Source organism: Chiloscyllium punctatum, chromosome 12 (assembly GCF_047496795.1).
Source record: "Chiloscyllium punctatum isolate Juve2018m chromosome 12, sChiPun1.3, whole genome shotgun sequence".
In the NCBI taxonomy this organism is placed as follows: Eukaryota; Metazoa; Chordata; class Chondrichthyes; order Orectolobiformes; family Hemiscylliidae; genus Chiloscyllium; species Chiloscyllium punctatum.
The window spans coordinates 34,546,200-34,565,298 of record NC_092750.1 but is presented as its reverse complement, the minus strand read 5'-3'; positions in this window follow the sequence as shown (position 1 = coordinate 34,565,298).

Here is a 19,099-nt window from a genome sequence, read left to right as displayed (position 1 = left end):
AACCTACTTTTGCTCCAATGTTTTATTCTTTATGCATGGCAAGCCACTCATAGTGAGGCTGGGTACTCCATACTTCCTTATGGTATATTTTCAATGTGGGGGTAGTGGGTCCAGCATACCACCATTCCGTGGAACTTATCCCCGTAATACAGAGGGTGGTGAAATTTGAGTCGATGAAGTGTTTTGCTGGAAAAAGCACAGCAGGTCAAGCAGCATCTGAGGAGCAAGAGAGTCCTCACTTTCTCCTGAGTGCTGAAATTTCCAGTCTGCCCACCATATGTAAATTAATAATTAAAGGTTAAATGAGTTTTTTAAAAGATCAGTTTTCCCCGAGTGCCCTTGCCATAATATTGGGACAAGTAGAAGTGGACAGCTTTGTTTTTCTTTTCAAAATGTTTAAACTGATAAGACGGAAATGTGTGTGGTGTCTTTGGAGGTGCTCTGTGCCCATTTAGGACACCCCCAAGAAGTTAGTACATCCTTCCTTCCTACCCACCTATATTTCAAAATTAGACCTCACGCTGGTAGGAGGACCTTCCCTGCCCAGTTCCCTCCTGATTTACTTCAATCCATGATCTAAGCCTGCCTCCCTGGTGAACCTGCCTGCGATCCTGGCGGTACCTGCTACACAGCTCTAGCATTATCAGCACTGTTGAGGTTGTTAGTCAATCGGATGGTCCAGCAGCAGTAGAGGGTAGGATCTCGTCCCCACCGAGGAGCACAAGTCTCTCAGTCTATTAATGCTGCTTGTAACATGTTAATACTGTGAGCTGGATGTTTTCTTCAATGGTCAGTCTCTAACAGATTGCTTAGTATGGGCAAGGCAAACCATGTACCACACTTCCCTCTTTCCTGTCGTCCCTATGATTTCAGCTTCTGACTGCTATTCAAAAATGCTGACCATGCAAAGCACAAAAAAAAGAATGTGACCTTGTCAACGTTTATTCAAATAAAATATGTTTTAAAATTGAGTGTATAACTATACATTTCAATGCACCCAATATGCAAAAATATCAATACCTCCAAGCTTCTTTTTCACATTAGTGCAAGTGCTATCAGAAAATGTAGTATTCTATTGAATGATCCAGAAATTGGAACAAGCTGTGTCGGTTTAATAGATGTACAACATATTTTGCTCGGCTGTGTTTCTATGTCCAAGCTATTCCTAAGTATTTCTGCACCTTGGGGATTTTTCTTTTCCATTGTTGGATCAGGGCCTCTAACCCAGTGTGAGAGAATCTGGTTGGTGTCTCAGGACCGCTTCGAGCCCATCTCATGACTATTCAAGTTACTTTGCTGTTGACAAGCAAAGTCCATGTCACCCAATTCTTTAGACGTTGCTGGCTACTTTAATGTGGTATCAGGCATCTCTAATCTTCCAATTTGCAGTTTTGGCTGAATCAAATTCCGCATGGTCTGTGCACTCGCGTGTATGGGTATAGCCACCAGATCATGTGTTAAGGTGCAATTGATATTTAGAGGTTTAAGTTGGGGCTTCAATTAAGGTAAGATAACAAATTTCTTCAGAAAACAATTATTCTGCGAAAGGTACAGAATTCTAATTTTCAGAACGTTTGTACCTACAGCGGTCTGGAATCCTGTAAAAATAAGATTTTCATAAATAACTGGCTTGATTTCGGTTTGGCTCAATGAATATCAGTCTTAATTGTTGAAAGACATGCTTTGTGAGCTTGTACAAAGGAGACATGCTCAACTGGGCTTACATGGTGCAGGCTTTAGAGGAAATGGTGAGTATGCATTCCAGAATAGAGATGTGAAAGTTATTGATGAGGCCACATTCAGAACCGTAACCATTGAAAGAAAGATATTAGAACATGGAATGGATACAATGAAGATTCACTGGAACAATGCAAATCTAAAGTAATGCTTTGAGAGAAACTAGTAGTATCTTAGATTATATAGCATGCTAGTAATATGTAAGACTATATAGCCCGTGATCAGAAGGTTGAGACAACTTGTTGCTTAGTTGACATTAAGAGGGAAAGAGCCAATGAAAGTCATCCACATTATTAATAACCTGAATTTTAAGTGATTCTGTTGGGTTATGCACGGAAAATAAAATGAAAATGCAGTTTTGTGCTTTTGAATTTGGAAAACTTTCCACATTCAGTTATAGATGAGGGGTGTGGTTTTATGAAACTATTACAATTTTGGGGGAATGGGTTTTTGTAATGCAGTGTGTTTAAAGTCGGGTAGTTTGATCAAGGATATTTTGGTTTGTCTGTAACTGATACCCTGTTCAGCAACTTGTTAACGTGAGAACAAGTAGCCAATTTACAGTGCAGTCTGAAGAATTGTTTGTCACATGGGGTTAGTTTCTTAGTAACCATACCCTAAGAGATTTTGGTGGCATTTTTGCTGCATGGATTATACATATAAGGTTTTTAAAGGTTAACAGAAAATACATTTAACACATCATTTTCACATACATTCCTAATATACTCAGAACAAGAAGGTAGAGGTATTCCAAACATAAAATAATCATGTTATGATTTCCTGTAATATCCTAAAAAGCAGAACCGAGCTTCAAGTAGTTTTCCAAAGTTCTCAGAACAGCAATGGGCCTAATTTGAAACTCATTCAAACCCAGCCACTTGCACCAAATTAAGATTGAGTCATGAGGATTAAATCCCATTCTGAGGAATGGTCACTCAACCCGAAACATTAACTTTGATTTCTCTCCACAGATGCTGCCAGACCTGCTGAGCTTTTTCTAGCAATTTCTGTTTTTGTTTCTGATTTACAGCATCTGCAGTTTTTTTGGTTGTCCTGTTAGGTTGTAACAATGTTTTTCAGACAGCTGGTTTGTACAATATAGAAATTGTGTTTCTAATTTATTGAAGAAAGCTGCATCTTATAGAATTCAAATTACATGACTATTATGTCCTGTGCTTGCACAAATTGGGTTGGGCTAATAATTTGAATATGGTGGGTTAGAATGCTTCCAGAATATATTCAGATTGGGATTTTGTTACTTCGCATACTTATTATGTCAATTCAGTTCTAATATTTGTTGCTGTCAAATTTTGTCACAGAGTTTTGGCTCTTTTTCTGCTGTTACCGATGTTTGCAATTTGAGAATTTGTACTATCACAGTTGATTGCTGTTTTTTTCATTTTTATCTTCTGTTCTAACCACCAAGTGATGATGATTCGATTAGTATTCAAGATTAGGAGTGACATATGAGACTATAAAATAGAAAGCATTGAATCAATTGATTTTAGGTGTATATTTTCATTTTCTGGAGATTTCTCTCTTTTGGAAATATTACAAGCTGAAAATAGAATTCTAATTGTTCTCATTATTGTAATGCTACTTATCCGGCATTACGTGCTGGATAAATCACAACCTTTCCAGCTCAACATCAGAAAGCCATTGCCTTCATCCCCCACTACAAATGTAATTCTTCTCTATTAATTCCATCCCCCCTTTCAACCAATTTGAAATACAATCTTGCAGTCCTGTTCAAAAACAAGCTGATCTTGTTGATCTTAAAGCCTGACATCCCATTTAATAAACAGCAGTTGCTTATTTTCATCACTGCAACATGCTTATTTCCATGTCAACACAGATCATCTGCAACTAGAAAGTTATAATGCCTCTCAAATCCCCACATTGGCAAAAAAATGCATTCTTTTGCCAGCCCCCCCCCCCATCCTTCACACCCAATTAATTCAAAGCTTTTAAAACTTTGTCCAGCCCTATGCTTTCTATTAACGTGTTTTTCCCCCTCCATTAGACTAATCCCTATTATTCTTTAATGGCTCCCAATCTCAAAAGAAGAGATTTGTCCTCATCTACAAATGCATCTTGCAATCATCTAGCCGTTCCCAATTCTGTGCTGTCCTGACTGTGTCATTGGTGAAACCTTAGCAGAAATTGAACAAGTATCAATTTTGGTGAATGACATGGAGGGTTTCTCTCACAAGCCCTTGCAGGTTTTCTCATGTAATCATCTCAAACCTGCCTCATTACATTGCACCACAGCTCTAAGACAACCCAGTCATTCTCCCAATAACTACGGCTGGAGATATTGGTCATTGCTGGGACTTCCTGGAGTTCCTGGTGCTGGCAACATCTTTAAAGAGTCAAAAAGTGTGGTGCTGGAAAAGCATAGCAGGTCAGGCAGCAACCAAGGAGCAGGAGAGTCAACCTTTCAGGCATAAGCCCTTCATCAGGAAGGGCTGGTGAAGGATTTATGCCTGAAATGTCGACTCTTCTGCTCCTCAGATGTTGCCTGACCTGCTATGCTTTTCTAGCACAATACGTTTTAACTCTGACTCTCCAGCATCTGCAGTCCTCCCCCAGTCAAGTGATGCCAACCCACAACTGCCCTGCATGGTTTCTGTCACTTATTCCAGGCAAGTCAGGTAATTGATACTCTGCTTTGCCAGTGGGGTCATGGAGATCCCACTAAGTGGGAGGTCTGGAGGAGCAAACAGCCAGCTGGACTCACCAAAATATTTCTCTAACCTTCACGTCGGGGACTGTTGCCATCTAGTTTCTATCCAACAGGAAACTGCAAAGAATGAGGCAAGGTGATGTAATAAATAGGCCTGTCACCACTCATTAGTGGTAATCTCATCTCACTATTCCACACTTGGTTAGAAAATGAGATAATTATCTCTACTTGTGGTCATGCCACAAGATCCACAGGTATTGGGATGACATAGCGAGTGCTTTGGTAAAGGTTTTGGAAACTGAGGTTAGCTTGGATCCAGTATCCCTCCTTTTGGGTCTCCCAAATCTTCCCTCCCTGGATGTGCATAGGAAGAAATTTTTTAATATTCTTTCTTTTTTGCACAAGAAGGAACATTCTAATTGTTTTATAGAACATGGCAGCCCTTTTTGAATTATATTGATGTAGATATATCAGCTATATTATTTAGGGCCTTTGTTTAGTCGTGAGGATTGTGTCTGTTGGTTTAAGGGCCCCTGGGAGGAAGAATCCCAAACAAATACAGGTCTACTAACTATTGCTCCCAGTGGTGGGGAGCTGTGATGAGTTTGCGCTGAGTGCAGTAATTTAATTGAATATCATTTAAATTACCTTGTTATAACTTGGTTTAATTTTATTTTGTCTGTTTATTTAGTTTTTCTTCCTTCTCTTTGGTTATTTATTGAACTGTAATTTTTATAGGGTTTTTGGGTTTTTTTGTGTTTCTGTAGTCTGTGGAGTAGAGTAGTAGTTTGTTTTCTATTATTGTTATTATATTATAAAGTTGTCGTACTATTTTGTATTGGCTTCGTAATTTTGAAAAAACACCTAAAATCTTTTCAATCAAAATATTTATAAAAAAAAAGGGATCATTTGCTCTTGATATCAGGAAGCTTCTTGCTGCCAATCTTTGGTAATTATCCCAACTTTCTCATCAATGCCCACATTGTTAATACCTGAAAAGGTTTCATCTATTGTGTGTGCCATCTCTTCTCTGACTGTACCATTTCTGTATCTCATCAGCAGTGGCATCAGAATCTACCTGGGCCTTCTGTCTGGAACTTTTTCTATTGATCACGCCAACTGGTAATATCTTCTGAGAACCCATTTGCTCAGTCATACTTTCAGTCCTGCTCTTCCATGGTTGTTGTCTATTTCTCTTAGTCCCTATTTATGAGATGTTTTGAGACATTTTGCTAACATGAATACATATTCTTAGTAACAAACTTTGAACAGTGTTATAAGTCATCAGAGGACTAGCAGGGTTGAAATTCTTTATAATTTGGGTCCTGGCAGCAAAGGATAGGGAAGACTTTCACCCTGTCTTTTTGAGTAGTTTCATTCCAGTTAATAGTTTCATTTCAACATGGCATATCAAATATTGAAATAACTTTCATGTGTTTATCGTTAATTCATCATTGTTTAAGATGTGTAAAATTCTTCACATAATTAAATATTAATTTGTGAATAAAATGGTGGTAAATTTATGTACAGCCTGTTCTTTCAATGAGAAAATTGTTCAGTTTTCAGTGGTGCCAGACAAATAGATGTTTGGTCTCTTTGTAAAACAAAAGATTTAGGAGCAAGACAGAAAATTCCAATTAAAGTAAAGGATCAACCATGACTGTGCTGAATGGTGGACCAGGCAGGAGGAGAGGCCTCATAATCTACTCTTGCTTGTTCTTATGTTCTTGTGTCTTATGAGATAATTTTTGGTCAGGTCTCCAGCTTTCAAATCATACAGCAGGATTTTTATGTTTTCTGGAAAAGGCAGATCAAATCTCATCCAAAGGGTGGCAGCTTTGGCAACAGGATAGTTCTACACGTAATTTATATGTTTAGATTGAGTATGTGAACAGATTTTGAGCTGGCAGCCACCTAACTTGGAATTCCACCAACTGTACCACACTGAAACACAGCAAAATGTTAGTTGAGGTAGCATATCACTTGATGTTAACTTTATTTTGGTGGTCAGCACTGTGAGATATGTGTCAAGATGGCAATTTGCAAATACTGTTTTAAAATGTAAAACACCATATGCAAAGATAAACACGGTTGCTAAGAAAATAAAGCGTCTGATAGGAATGATGGAAACTAAAGTTCGAAGCAGTCAATTCACTAAAGGGATTGGAATTAAAGATGGATTTAAGCCTTTCCAAAATGGTAACGTTTAAATTTAGACCTTGGTAAATGTCCATAAAAAATACAAGGGAATGCTAACACTTTAACAGAATTCCAACATCTCAGGCAAATAGAAGTGGAGTAACAAAAGTATTTTCTCAACAAACTCTTCCACATCCAATCCCACAACACCCCATTGGCAAAAGCAATAGCCTTTCTCATATGGAAATATTTTGAGAGACATTCTTTTCTTCAAACCTCCCAGATCACATTGGCACTCTTCATCCATTTCTTCCATTCAATCTGGCACTCTTCTCACAATCAAGCTAAGTTCAGCTGATACTTATCTTGAACTTTTCACTATTTGAATTGGTGTTCTTAACACCCATCCACCCCCCCCCGCCCATCACTCCCATCATCACAACCTCCACATCTTCTTGCTGACTTGCCCAGTTTAAAGTAGAAATCTCCTTCTCCATTTTCAGACAATTAATGCAGACTCTCTCTTCATTCATCCACCCTGAAATGCACCCCTCTTCCCTCACCTACAGCCAAAACCCTGTTCCTATTTGTTTTCTTTCTTCACTTCACCATCAAAGATTTCATCTACCCTTCACTGCTGTACATTTACTTCAGGTCTATTTCTACCTTTATCTCTTTTCTGAACCCTTTTATTATTTGCATTTATATCTCTCCTTTACTACTACCTATTTCATGATTACTTCATTGCTATCCACTACTCTCTGTCTCGCATCAATTTTTGGCATTATTTTATAGTTATTCTTCCTTCCCCCTCATTCTAATAATCTCCAGTCACAGTGGAGAAAATAAAGATTTGCCTTGCAAGTATCCTTCTGAGTTGACACATGGGTTGTAGCAGTGAAATCTACCTCAAAATTGATGACTGACACATATGCAAATAAAGGATCAGCTCAAGTCTCGCAATAGAAGCAAAGATTTCCAAGATGATATTCATCTGGAAAATTTATTGAAATGTTATGGAAATAAAAAGAAATAGCAGGTCCCAAAATATAAAACAAAGCCATAAAATCTTTACCTACACATTGTTGTATAATGATAAAAGATCAGATAGATTCATCTCCCTCCAAATGAAAAATTCATGTTCATGAAAGTATAGGTCGTGTCAACTATGAAAGGCATCTAGTGGGGTTTCTAGATTCTTGCATAGGAGCAGATTTTATGCAATGTACATGCGGTTACACCAGACCACAAATTCCCAAGGATATAAGGATGAAGAATTTCCATAGGAATGTAATATATTCCGTCATAAGGTAATTGAGAGTTCAGAGTGGTAGATGAATTTTCTGTTCTACCTCTATTTGTGGGAGTGTGTGCAAAATTGCACCATTTAATCAAGATTTGTATGTATTTTAAACTAATGTGAGATACATAACATTCCAAATAAAGATTTATGTATTTGATCTAGGTCTTGGTTATTTTATTATTATAAAAGAATGTCATTTTTCAAAACCTTGCTGCAAAGGGATCTTATCTTCTTTTTATGGAAGAGATGGATGCAATAAAGTTTGTAAAGGTGAAGAGAAGCAATCAGCATCTGGTTACTGGAATCCCTAACCAATCTAATGAAATGAGAAAAATAATCATCAATCTCAACATGAGTAAAATTTCTGTCCTAACAGAATAGATTTTGTATCCAGAAAATAACCTTTTTAATTAAATACAGATAATAAAAGCAACATTTGTTCAGAACTTAATTAACAGAGTTACTTTTGTCTAATCTGGCTGCTACTCAAATTCCTCGCAGTTCAATAGTCAATGAAAGGTGCAAGGCAACTGTAAAGTACCTTTGAACAGCTCAAAATAATCCAGTTCTTTAATGACTAAAGGTCATGGGTAACCGTAAGAAGATAAAGTAATTAAAAAGACTATTTTACTTCTTAGCATTAAAGAAGACAATCATGCAAATAATCTTCCAAGAATGCATGGACAACATTTAGAATTCTTTCAATAACATTATTACAATTTCTTTTCCTATTTGTTGAGCTGTGTAGAATTCATTTGGAGACAAATGTTTTAGTACAATTTTGGTAAGAATCTTTTGAATCACAATTTAGGAGAGAGAGAAAGAAATTAGTACTGAAATATTTCAATATATGTCTCACCAACTGAATAGGATAACTGATGTTGCAAAAAAAAAACAATTCCATTCAATTTCATCGAGTGTTAAAGTTATTCAGTGGAGATCTGAAAGGGAGCAAACTCTATACTGACGGTCTTAATCTTTGAATTGTCATGTACAAAATTAATTGAGTTTCACTGCAGTAAGTCTTATCAACTCCTGACTGTAACAGACAACATGTTAATGTAGCATTTCAGAAGTTAGTACAGATACAAATCTTGTCATACAAGTAAATTTTAAGGACCGCTGACTATACTTTGGATTTTATTTTCAGTATCGAAAAGTATAATACTGGAAAGGCACAGCAAGTCAGGCAACAACCAAGGAGCAGGAGAGTTGATGCTTCAGGCAAAAGCCTTTCATCAGGAATGAGGAAGGGGAAGGGGGCTGAGAGATAGATAGGAGGTGAGGTATGGATCTGGGGGGAAGGGGTGAATGCAGGTGGGGAGTAATAGTGATAAATTGGCGGTGAGGGTGGAGCGGATAGGTGGAAAAGAAGATGGGCAGAAAGGACAGGTCAAGAGGACGGTGCCAAGTTGGAGGGTAGTATCTGGTATGAGGTGGGGAGAGGGGAAATTTGGAAATGAGTGAAGTTTTTTGTCGTTGAAGAGTCCCAAGGCAGGAGATGAGGTGTTCTTCCTCCAGTTGCTGGGTGGCTTCGATTTGGTGGTGGAGGAGGCCCAGGACTTGCATGTTCTTGGTGGAGTGGGAGGGGGAGTTGTAGTGGTTGGTCACAGGGCGGTGGGGTTGTTTGGTATGCATGTCCCAGAGATGTTCCCTGAAATGTTCCACAAGTTGGCGTCCTGTCTCCCCGATGTAGAGGAGACGACATTGAAAGCTGCAGTAACAGTAGATGAGGTGGATGTGCAGGAAAATCTCTGCTGGATGTGAAAAGATTCTTTGGGGCCTTGGGTGGGGGTGAGGGGGGAGGTGTGGGCACAGGTTTAACACCTCCTATGGCAGCAAGAGAAGGTGCTGGATGTGGAGGGTGGTTTGGTAGGCGGCGTGGACCTAACGAGGGAGTCACAGAGGGAATGGTCTCTGTGGAACACAGATAGGGATGAGGAGGGAATGTATCTTTGGTGATGGGGTTTGATTGTAGGTGGTGGAAATAGTGGAGAATAATGTGTTGTATCCAGAAATTAGTGATGTGGAAGATGAGGACCAGGTCCTTGTTGCTGTTGGCGAAGTGGTCCAAAGATTAGTGGTTATTTTCAGTACTCAGTCTCCAATAATGTGGAATTTAAAGAGTAATTTGGGGTGTCACGACTGAGTGAGATGGAGTCCAACAAATAGCAGGCAGCAAACTTCCTACAGTGTGACACCAGTCATAAAATGGAGGATGGGAAAAATTTCTGGCTGTAACAGCTGCTCCTTTTTTGAGGTATTTTAGGTGCTGGAGGTGATTTCCTCGAATTCCAGGAGCAGCAATTACTGTTTTATTTGGTGTTGCATTGTTTTGGAACTTTGAAAAAAGAAAGTCAAAACAACAGCAGTTTTAAAAGGGAGAAGAACATGCAAAGGAATCACATGGTGAGGTCAGTGCGGGAGAGAGAGAACCTGCAAAGTTACTGCTTTTGCTGTTTTGAATTCATGTATCGCTGGACATCGGAGTGCATCTGGGAAAATTAACAAACCGTGAATTTCACAACTGATCTTGGAGGAACTGTTTGGGCGAAGTTCACAGCACAGAATCAGATAAGTTAATTGTTGTTTTAAGTCTGTCCAAGAGAAAGGCTGCAGTAGTGAGTATAGTGGATTCTTTCTTGATCATATGTTTTTGGAGATATGTCTCTTGATTAAACTTAAAATATAAGCCATAACTATTAATTAGCCTGGGGCAGTGTTTTGTAGAGGAATAAGACGGTGTTATTTTCTGGGTCTGTAGATTGTGAAGGAGCAAAAATGGCCTTTGCAGTGATATGTACTTCTTGTCAGATGTGGGAGTTGAAAGAGAGTTTAAGGGTTACTGCGGATTATATCTGCCATAAATGCTGTTGGATACGAATCGTATCAGATCGAATGGATTGGTTGGAGAGACAGTTAGAAGCGATGAGGAATTTGCAACAGCAACAGTTGTTGGCAGTTATAGGAAGGGGGAAAAGTCTCAGATACAGTCACATAGATGGGTTAACTCCAGGAAAGGTAAGGGAGGTAGGCACCTAGTGCAGGAATCTTTTGTGGATATACCCATTTGAAGCAGGTATGCTGTTTTGGAAAATGCAGGGGGTGGTGGATTCTCAGGGGAACATAGCACGAACAGTCAAGTTTCTGGTATTGAGACTGGCTCAAATGCAACGAGGGCTACGTCGGGTTCCAAGAGATGAATTGTATAGTCTGAGGTACAGACAGACGTTTCTGTGGCCAGCAGTGAAAACACAGAACGGTATGTTGCTTCCCTGGTGCCAGGATCAAGGATGTCTCAGAGAGGGTGCAAAATGTTCTCATGGGGGAGAGGGGCCAGCAAGAGGTCATTGTCCACATTGGAACCAATGATATAGGAAGGGAAAAGGTTGAGATTCTGAAGGGACATTACAGAGAGTTAGGCAGAAATTAAAAAAGGAGGTCCTCAAGGGTAGTAATATCTGGATTAGTCCCAGTGCTATGAGCTAGTGAGGGCAGGAAAAGGGGGATAGAGCAGATGAATGCATGGCTGAGGAGCTGGTGTATGGGAGAAGGATTCACATTTTTGGATCATTGGAATCTCTTTTGGGGTAGAAGTAACCTGTACAAGATGGACAGATTGCACCTAAATTGGAAGGGGACTAATATACTGGCAGGAAAATTTGCTAGAGCTGCTTGGGAGGATTTATAGTAGTAAGGGGGGTGGGACCCAGGGGTATAGTGAGGAGAGAGATCAATTTGAGACTGGTACAGTTGATAACAGAAGTGAGTCAAACAGTCAGGGCAGGCAGGGACAAGGTAGGACTAATAAATTAAACTGCATTTATTTCAATGCAAGGGGCCTAACAGGGAAGGGAGATGAACTCAGGGCATGGTTAGGAAAATGGGACTGGGATATCATAGCAATTACAGAAACATGGCTCAGGGATGGGCAAGACTGGCAGCTTAATGTTCCAGGATACAAATGTTACAGGAAGGATAGAAAGGGAGGCAAGGGAGGAGGGGGAGTGGCATTTTTGATAAGGGATAGCATTACAGCTGTGCTGAGGGAGGATATTCACAAAAATACATTCAAGGAAGTTATTTGGGTGGAACTGAGAAATAAGAAAGGGATGATCACCTTATTGGGATTGTATTATAGACCCTCTAATAGTCAGAGGGAAATTGAAAACAAACTTGTGAGGAGATCTCAGCTATCTGTAAGAATAATAGGGTAGTTATGGTAGGGGATTTTAACTTTCCAAACATAGACTGGGACTGCCAGAGTGTTAAAGGTTTAGATGGAGAGGAATTTATTAAGTGCGTACAAGACAATTTTCTAATTCAGTATGTGGATGTACCTACTCGAGAAGGTGCAAAACTTGACCTACTCTTGGGAAATAAAGCAGGGCAGGTGACTGAGGTATCAGTGGGGGAGCACTTTGGGGCCAGCGACCATAATTCTATTAGTTTTAAAATAGTGATGGAAAAGGATAGACCAGATCTAAAAGTTGAAGTTCTAAATTGGAGAAAGGCCAACTTTGATGGTATTAGGCAATAACTTTCGAAAGCTGATTGGAGGCAGATGTTCGCAGGTAAAGGGACGGCTGGAAAATGGGAAGCCTTCAGAAATGAGATAACGAGAATCCAGAAAGAGTATATTCCTGTCAGGATGAAAGGAAAGGCTGGTAGGTATAGGGAATGCCGGATGACTAAAGCAATTGAGGTTTTGGTTAAGAAAAACAAGGAAGCATATGTAAGGTATAGGCAGGATAGATTGAGTGAATCCTGAGAAGATTATAAAGGAGGTAGGAGTATACTTAAGAGGGAAATCAGGAGGGCAAAATGGGGACATGAGATAGCTTTGGAAAATAGAATTAAGGAGAATCCAAAGGGTTTTACAAATACATTAAGGAAAAAAGGGTAACCAGGGAGAGAATAGGGGCTCCTCAAAGATCAGTAAGGTGGTCTTTGTGTGGAGCCACAGAAAATGGGGGAGATATTAAATGAATATTTTGCATCAGTATTTACTGTGGAAAAGGATATGGAAGATATAGACTGTAGGGAAATAGATGGTGACATCTTGCAAAATGTCCAGATTACAGAGGAGAAAATGCTGGATGTCTTGAAATGGGTAAAGATGGATAAACCCCCAGGACCTGATCAGGTGTACCCTAGAACTCTGTGGGAAGCTAGAGAAGTGATTGCTGGACCACTTGCTGAGATATTTGTATCATCGATAGTCACAGGTAAGGTGCCGGAAGACTGGAGGTTGGCAAACGTGGTGCCGCTATTTAAGAAGGGCGGTAAGGACAAGTCAGGGAACTATAGACCAGTGATCCTAACCTCGGTGGTGGGCAAGTTGTTGGAGGGAATCCTGAGGGACAGGATGTACATGTATTTGGAAAGGCAAGGACTGATTAGGGATGGTTAACATGGCTTTGTGCATGGGAACTCATGTCTCACAAACTTGATTGAGTTTTTTGATGAAGTAACAAAGAAGATTGATGAGGGCAGAGCAGTAGATGTGATCTATATGGACTTCAGTAAGGCGTTCGACAAGGTTCCCCATGGGAGACTGTTTAGCAAGGTTAGATCGAATAGAATACAGGGATAACTAGCCATTTGGATACAGAGCTGGCTCAAAGGTAGAAGACAGAGGGTGGTGGTGGAGGGTTGTTTTTCAGACTGGAGGCCTGTGACCAGTGGAGTGCCACAAGATTGGTGCTGGGTCCTCTACTTTTTGTCATTTACATAAACGATTTGGATGCAAGCATAAGAGGTACAGTTAGTAAGTTTGCAGATGACACCAAAATTGGAGGTGTAGTGGACAACAAAGAAGGTTACCTCAGATTACAACAGGATCTTTACCAGATGGGCCAATCGGCTGAGAAGTGGCAGATGGAGCTTAATTCAGATAAATGCAAGGTGCTGCATTTTGGGAAAGCAAATCTTAGCAGGACTTATACACTTAATGGTAAGGTTCTAGGGAGTGTTGCTGAACAAAGAGACCTTGGAGTGTAGGTTCATAGCAGGTAGACAGGATAGTGAAGGCGGCATTTGGTATGCTTTCCTTTATTGGTTAGCGTATTGAGTACAGGAGTTGGGAGGTCATATTGCGGCTGTACAGGACATTGGTTAGGCCACTGTTGGAATATTGCATACAATTCTGGTCTCCTTCCTATTGGAAACATGTTGTGAAACTTGAAAGGGTTCAGAAAAGATTTACAAGGATGTTGCCAGGGTTGGAGGATTTGAGCTACAGGGAGAGGCTGAACAGGCTGGGGCTGTTTTGCCTGGAGTGTCAGAGGCTGAGGGGTGACCTTATAGAGGTTAACAAAATTATGAGGGGCATGGATCGGGTAAATAAGCAAAGTCTTTTCTCTGGGGCTGGGGCATCCAGACCTAGAGGGTATAGTTTTAGGGTGAGAGGTGAAAGATATAAAAGAGACCTAAGGGCAACTTTTCACACAGAGGGTGGTACATGTATGGAATGAGCTGCCAAAGGAAGTGGTGGAGTCTGGTACAATTGCAACATTTAAGAGGCATTTGGATGGGTATATGAATAGGAAGTGTTTGGAGGGATATGGGCTGGGTGCTGGCAGGTGGGACTAGATTGCGTTGGGATATCTGGTCGGCATGGACAGGTTGGACTGAAGGGCCTGTTTCCATGCTGTACATCTCTATGACTCCAAGACTCTAATTGCCTTGAGAACATTTTTTATTATATGTAATTTTGTGTGCGCTCCTGATGTTGGAATGTCATGCGTCATGATCCAAGATGTTCATAGCAAAACAACATTCTGATTTTACAAAGGGAAAGGTAATGGAGATCATCTTGCCAATGTGAATCATGTCTTGAAATCTGATTAAGAAAGATAAAGCATTATGTTTTGGAGAATAGGACTCAAGCAAATAGTAATTTGACAAAGACAATATGGAGAAAGTGAAGACAGTAGATGCTGGAGATCAGAATCAAAAGGTGTGGCGCTGGAAAAGCACAGCTGGTCAGACAGCATCCGAGGAGCAGGAGAGTCGAGGTTTTGGGCATAAGCCCTTCATCAGGAATGTCAAAGCAACTTATTTTGCAGTACTTCATCCTCAATATTTTGTCTTATATTCAAGTTAGACTACAGTTCCCATACATGCAGAACGTGCCTGTGGTGAAGCTGTGATTTGATTATCCATGCATTGATTACCATCAACAAGTTTACCAAACAATGAAGGAATGCACTGAACTTCTGCCAGAGGAAAAAAACACACCAGTATCTCGAGGCACTACTCAATTGGATTTAACTGCAGACCAAGTAAGTTACACTAACATAACGCTATCGAGCATACTTTAAAAATGAAAATGAACTCAAAATTCTTGTGATTTTTAATTTATATATAACAATTTCTGATAGTGACCCTGGGACAACATTACATCCTGAGTTTCTATACTGACTCCATGAGAAAGCAAGATTCTGTCCAAAAAAAAGCTTGTCATGAGTTAACTTTTCCTTTGAAGACCAACTAATTTATTATAGATCACTGGACTCCAAAACATTAACCATTTTTAATACTTCAGAGGGAAAGATCCGAACTGAAATTTCCAAACAACCTTATAGTCTGTTTCAGAAAATCTGAAATAATTGGAAAACACAGCTGTATTTTAATGGTTGATTAACTTGGGAACAAAGACATACAGCAGCTTATTTTCATTCTTTGGACAAAAAGTACTTCTGTCATATATATTTCTTTATACACTTATATGTGGTGATTCCTTTGAATATAATTTGACCTTCTGTGGAAGGAATAGCTTTGTCCTCACTAATCTACGTATTGCATATGTATCTGTCAACTGCAATATTGGTGGGAGTGACCACCACATAGTCCTTGTTGAAATGAAATCTTGACTTCAGACTGAGGATGTTGTCCAATTTATGTGATTCATGCCAAATAAGATAGGTTCAGAAATTTAGCAACTGAAAATTGAAAAATCCATGAGACATGATGTTACATTAATGGCAGTAGCATTATATTCAATCACAATCCATGATCTTTCTTTTGAATAATACATAATTTGTAAGCTCATGGTCTGGCATATCCTCCAATCTTTATCATCCAGTCAACAAATTGATCATGGTTCAATAAGGAAAGTAAGAGAATGGGCTAGGAAAAACATGAGGCATACCAAATCATGAGGTGAAAACAATGACTGCAGATGCTGGAAACCTGATTCTGGATTAGAGTGGTGCTGGAAAAGCACAGCAGTTCAGGCAGCATCCAAGGAGCGTCCACACCTCCTCCCTCACCTCCATCCAAGGCCCCAAAGGAGCCTTCCACATCCATCAAAGTTTTACCTGCACATCCACCAATATCATTTATTGTATCAGTTGCTCCTGATGTAGTCTCCTCTAAATTGGGGAGACTGGGCGCCTCCTAGCAGAGTGCTTTAAGGAACATCTCTGGGACACCCGCACCAATCAACCACACCACCCTGTGTCCCAACATTTCAACTCCCCCTCCCGCTCAGCCGAGGACATGGAGGTCCTGGGCCTCCTTCACCGCCACTCCCTCACCACCCAACGCCTGGAAGAAAAACGCCTCATCTTCCGCCTCGGAACACTTCAAACCCAGGGCCTCAATGTGGACTTCACTAGTTTCCTCATTTCCCCTTCCCCCACCTCACCACAGTTCCAAACTTCAAGCTCAGCACTGTCCCCATGACTTGTCCTACCTGCCTATCTTCCTTTCCACCCTCCTCTCTGACCTATCAACTCCATTCCCACCCCATTCACCTATTGTACTCTATGCTACTTTCTCCCCACTCCCACCCTCCTCTCATTTATCTCTCCACCCTTCAGGCACTCTGTCTGTATTCCTGATGAAGTGCCTTTGCCTGAAACGTCGATTTTCCTGCTCCTCGGATGCTGCCTGAACTGTTGTGCTTTTCCAGCACCACTAATCCAAATCATGAGGTGTTGCCAACGTGGGGAAACCACAACATAAGATGACAGACATGCTAGACAATGGTAGCAGACTGCTGTAGTCAAAGCTAAGCAATCACCCAACCAATGGATCTGATCAAGTACTTCAGCCAATTAAATTTGTTGTGTTATTTTTCATGGTCTGTGTGTCAGTACACCTTTATGAGCCATGTTATGATACCAACGGTGGGTCATAGCATGGGACCTGAGGATATGAAGATCTCATACTCCTCCTTACCTCAGGTCACAAGAAGCATGAAAGTCTACTCGAAGCATACTCCCTGGTGATAACTTAATAGCTAACTGTTAGCCCAAACAATTATATACCTGAGCAATATAATGGTTAGTTGTAATTAAATATCTGTTGCCTTATTCAATACCATGATGTGCATGCCTAGTTTATTCTGTTATGGGAGATTATCAAAGCACTGCCATAACAGGTAAAACATCTTGTTGGAGGCAAAGCTCACTCCAGAATTCACTCTGTCCTATAAAGCAAAAGTTGACTACCTGAATACAGCAATACCTGTTGGATCCAACAACATCCTGGCTGCAGTGCTGATGACCTGTCTTTGAAATTAGCCATATCTCTAGGTCAGCAGTTGCAATAAAACTTTAACAAATATATCACCCTGTAACATTGCTAACAGTCTGACAATGTCACAATCTGACAATATCAACCATGACTTGGACGTGCCAGTGTTGGACAGGGATGGACAAAGTTAAAAATTACACAACACCAGGTTATAGTCCAACAGGTTTAATTGGAAGCACCAGCTTTCAGTGCGCTGCTCCTTCACCAGGCTGTTGTGGAGGTTAAGATCATGCTCACAGAATTTATAGCCAAAGGAGTCCAATGTCATGGAGATGTGATACAGTAAACAATCTTAGATTAAAACTTCCACCTTTTATAATGAGATATGCTGGTCTCTGTTCTTTGATATGTAAATCCCAGAACTTCTTTTAATTTATATTCTCAAAATAGCTCAGCTTTTTAAACAATAGGTGTGAAGTCTGTCTGTGTCCCAATGCTATGTCAGGCTGAAAAATCGTCTGGAGAGTTTTGCAGAGTTTTGCATGGATTCATGCTGTTTTTGAGCAAAATAAAATTGAATTCTGCAAACACAAATTCATCCATAAATTTATATGTGTGCGCATGTAGGAGTGACAGATTGAGTTTACATGTGAGTCTGTACATGTGGGTGTGAGAGAGAGTGTATTGTGCACACTACAGAGCACACTACAGGTGACCCCACTGCACGAAACACTCTCTCTCTCACATACACACACTCCTATATACTCACACCCACACAGACCCTCCCTCATACATAAACTCTCTCTCTCATGAGCACACACATACATCCTCCACACTCAGACCAACACATGCACCCTCTCACGCACACCCCATCACACTCATACACACACTTAACCAAGCTTACACACACGCATATATACACACACACACTCTATCACATGCACTCACACCCACATGCACACACTGACATGCACAATCTGTTGCTCCTACAAGCGCACACATATAAACCTATGGGGTGAATTTGATTCTGCAGAATGACATTTTATTTTGCTGCATAAATCCATGTAAAACGCTGGAAAACTATACAGAGGGTTTGTCAGTCTGTCATAGCATTGGGTCACAGACAGACTTCACACCTATTGTTTAAAAAGCTGAGCTATCTTGAGAATGTAATTTAAAAGAACTTCTGGAATTTACATATCAAAGAACAGAAACCAACATATCCCATCATGAAAGTTGAGATGAAAGTTTTAATCTAAGATTGTTTATCACATTTCACAATTATATACCTGAGCAATGTAATGGTTAGTTGTAATTAAATATCTGTTGCCTTATTCAATACCATGATGTGCATGCTTAATTTATTCTGTTATGGGAGATTATCAAAGCACTGCCATAAGAGGTAAAACATCTTGTTGGAGGCAAAGCTCACTCCAGAATTCACTCTGTCCTATAAAGCAAAAGTTGACTACCTGAATACAGCAATACCTGTTGGATCCAACAACATCCTTGCTGCAGTGCTGATGACCTGTCTTTGAAATTAGCCATATCTCTAGGTCAGCAGTTGCAATAAAACTTTAACAAATATATCACTCTGTAACATTGCTAACAGTCTGACAATGTCACAATCTGACAATATCAACCATGACTTGAACGTGCCAGTGTTGGACAGGGATGGACAAAGTTAAAAATTACACAACACCAGGTTATAGTCCAACAGGTTTACTTGGAAGCACTAGCTTTCAGTG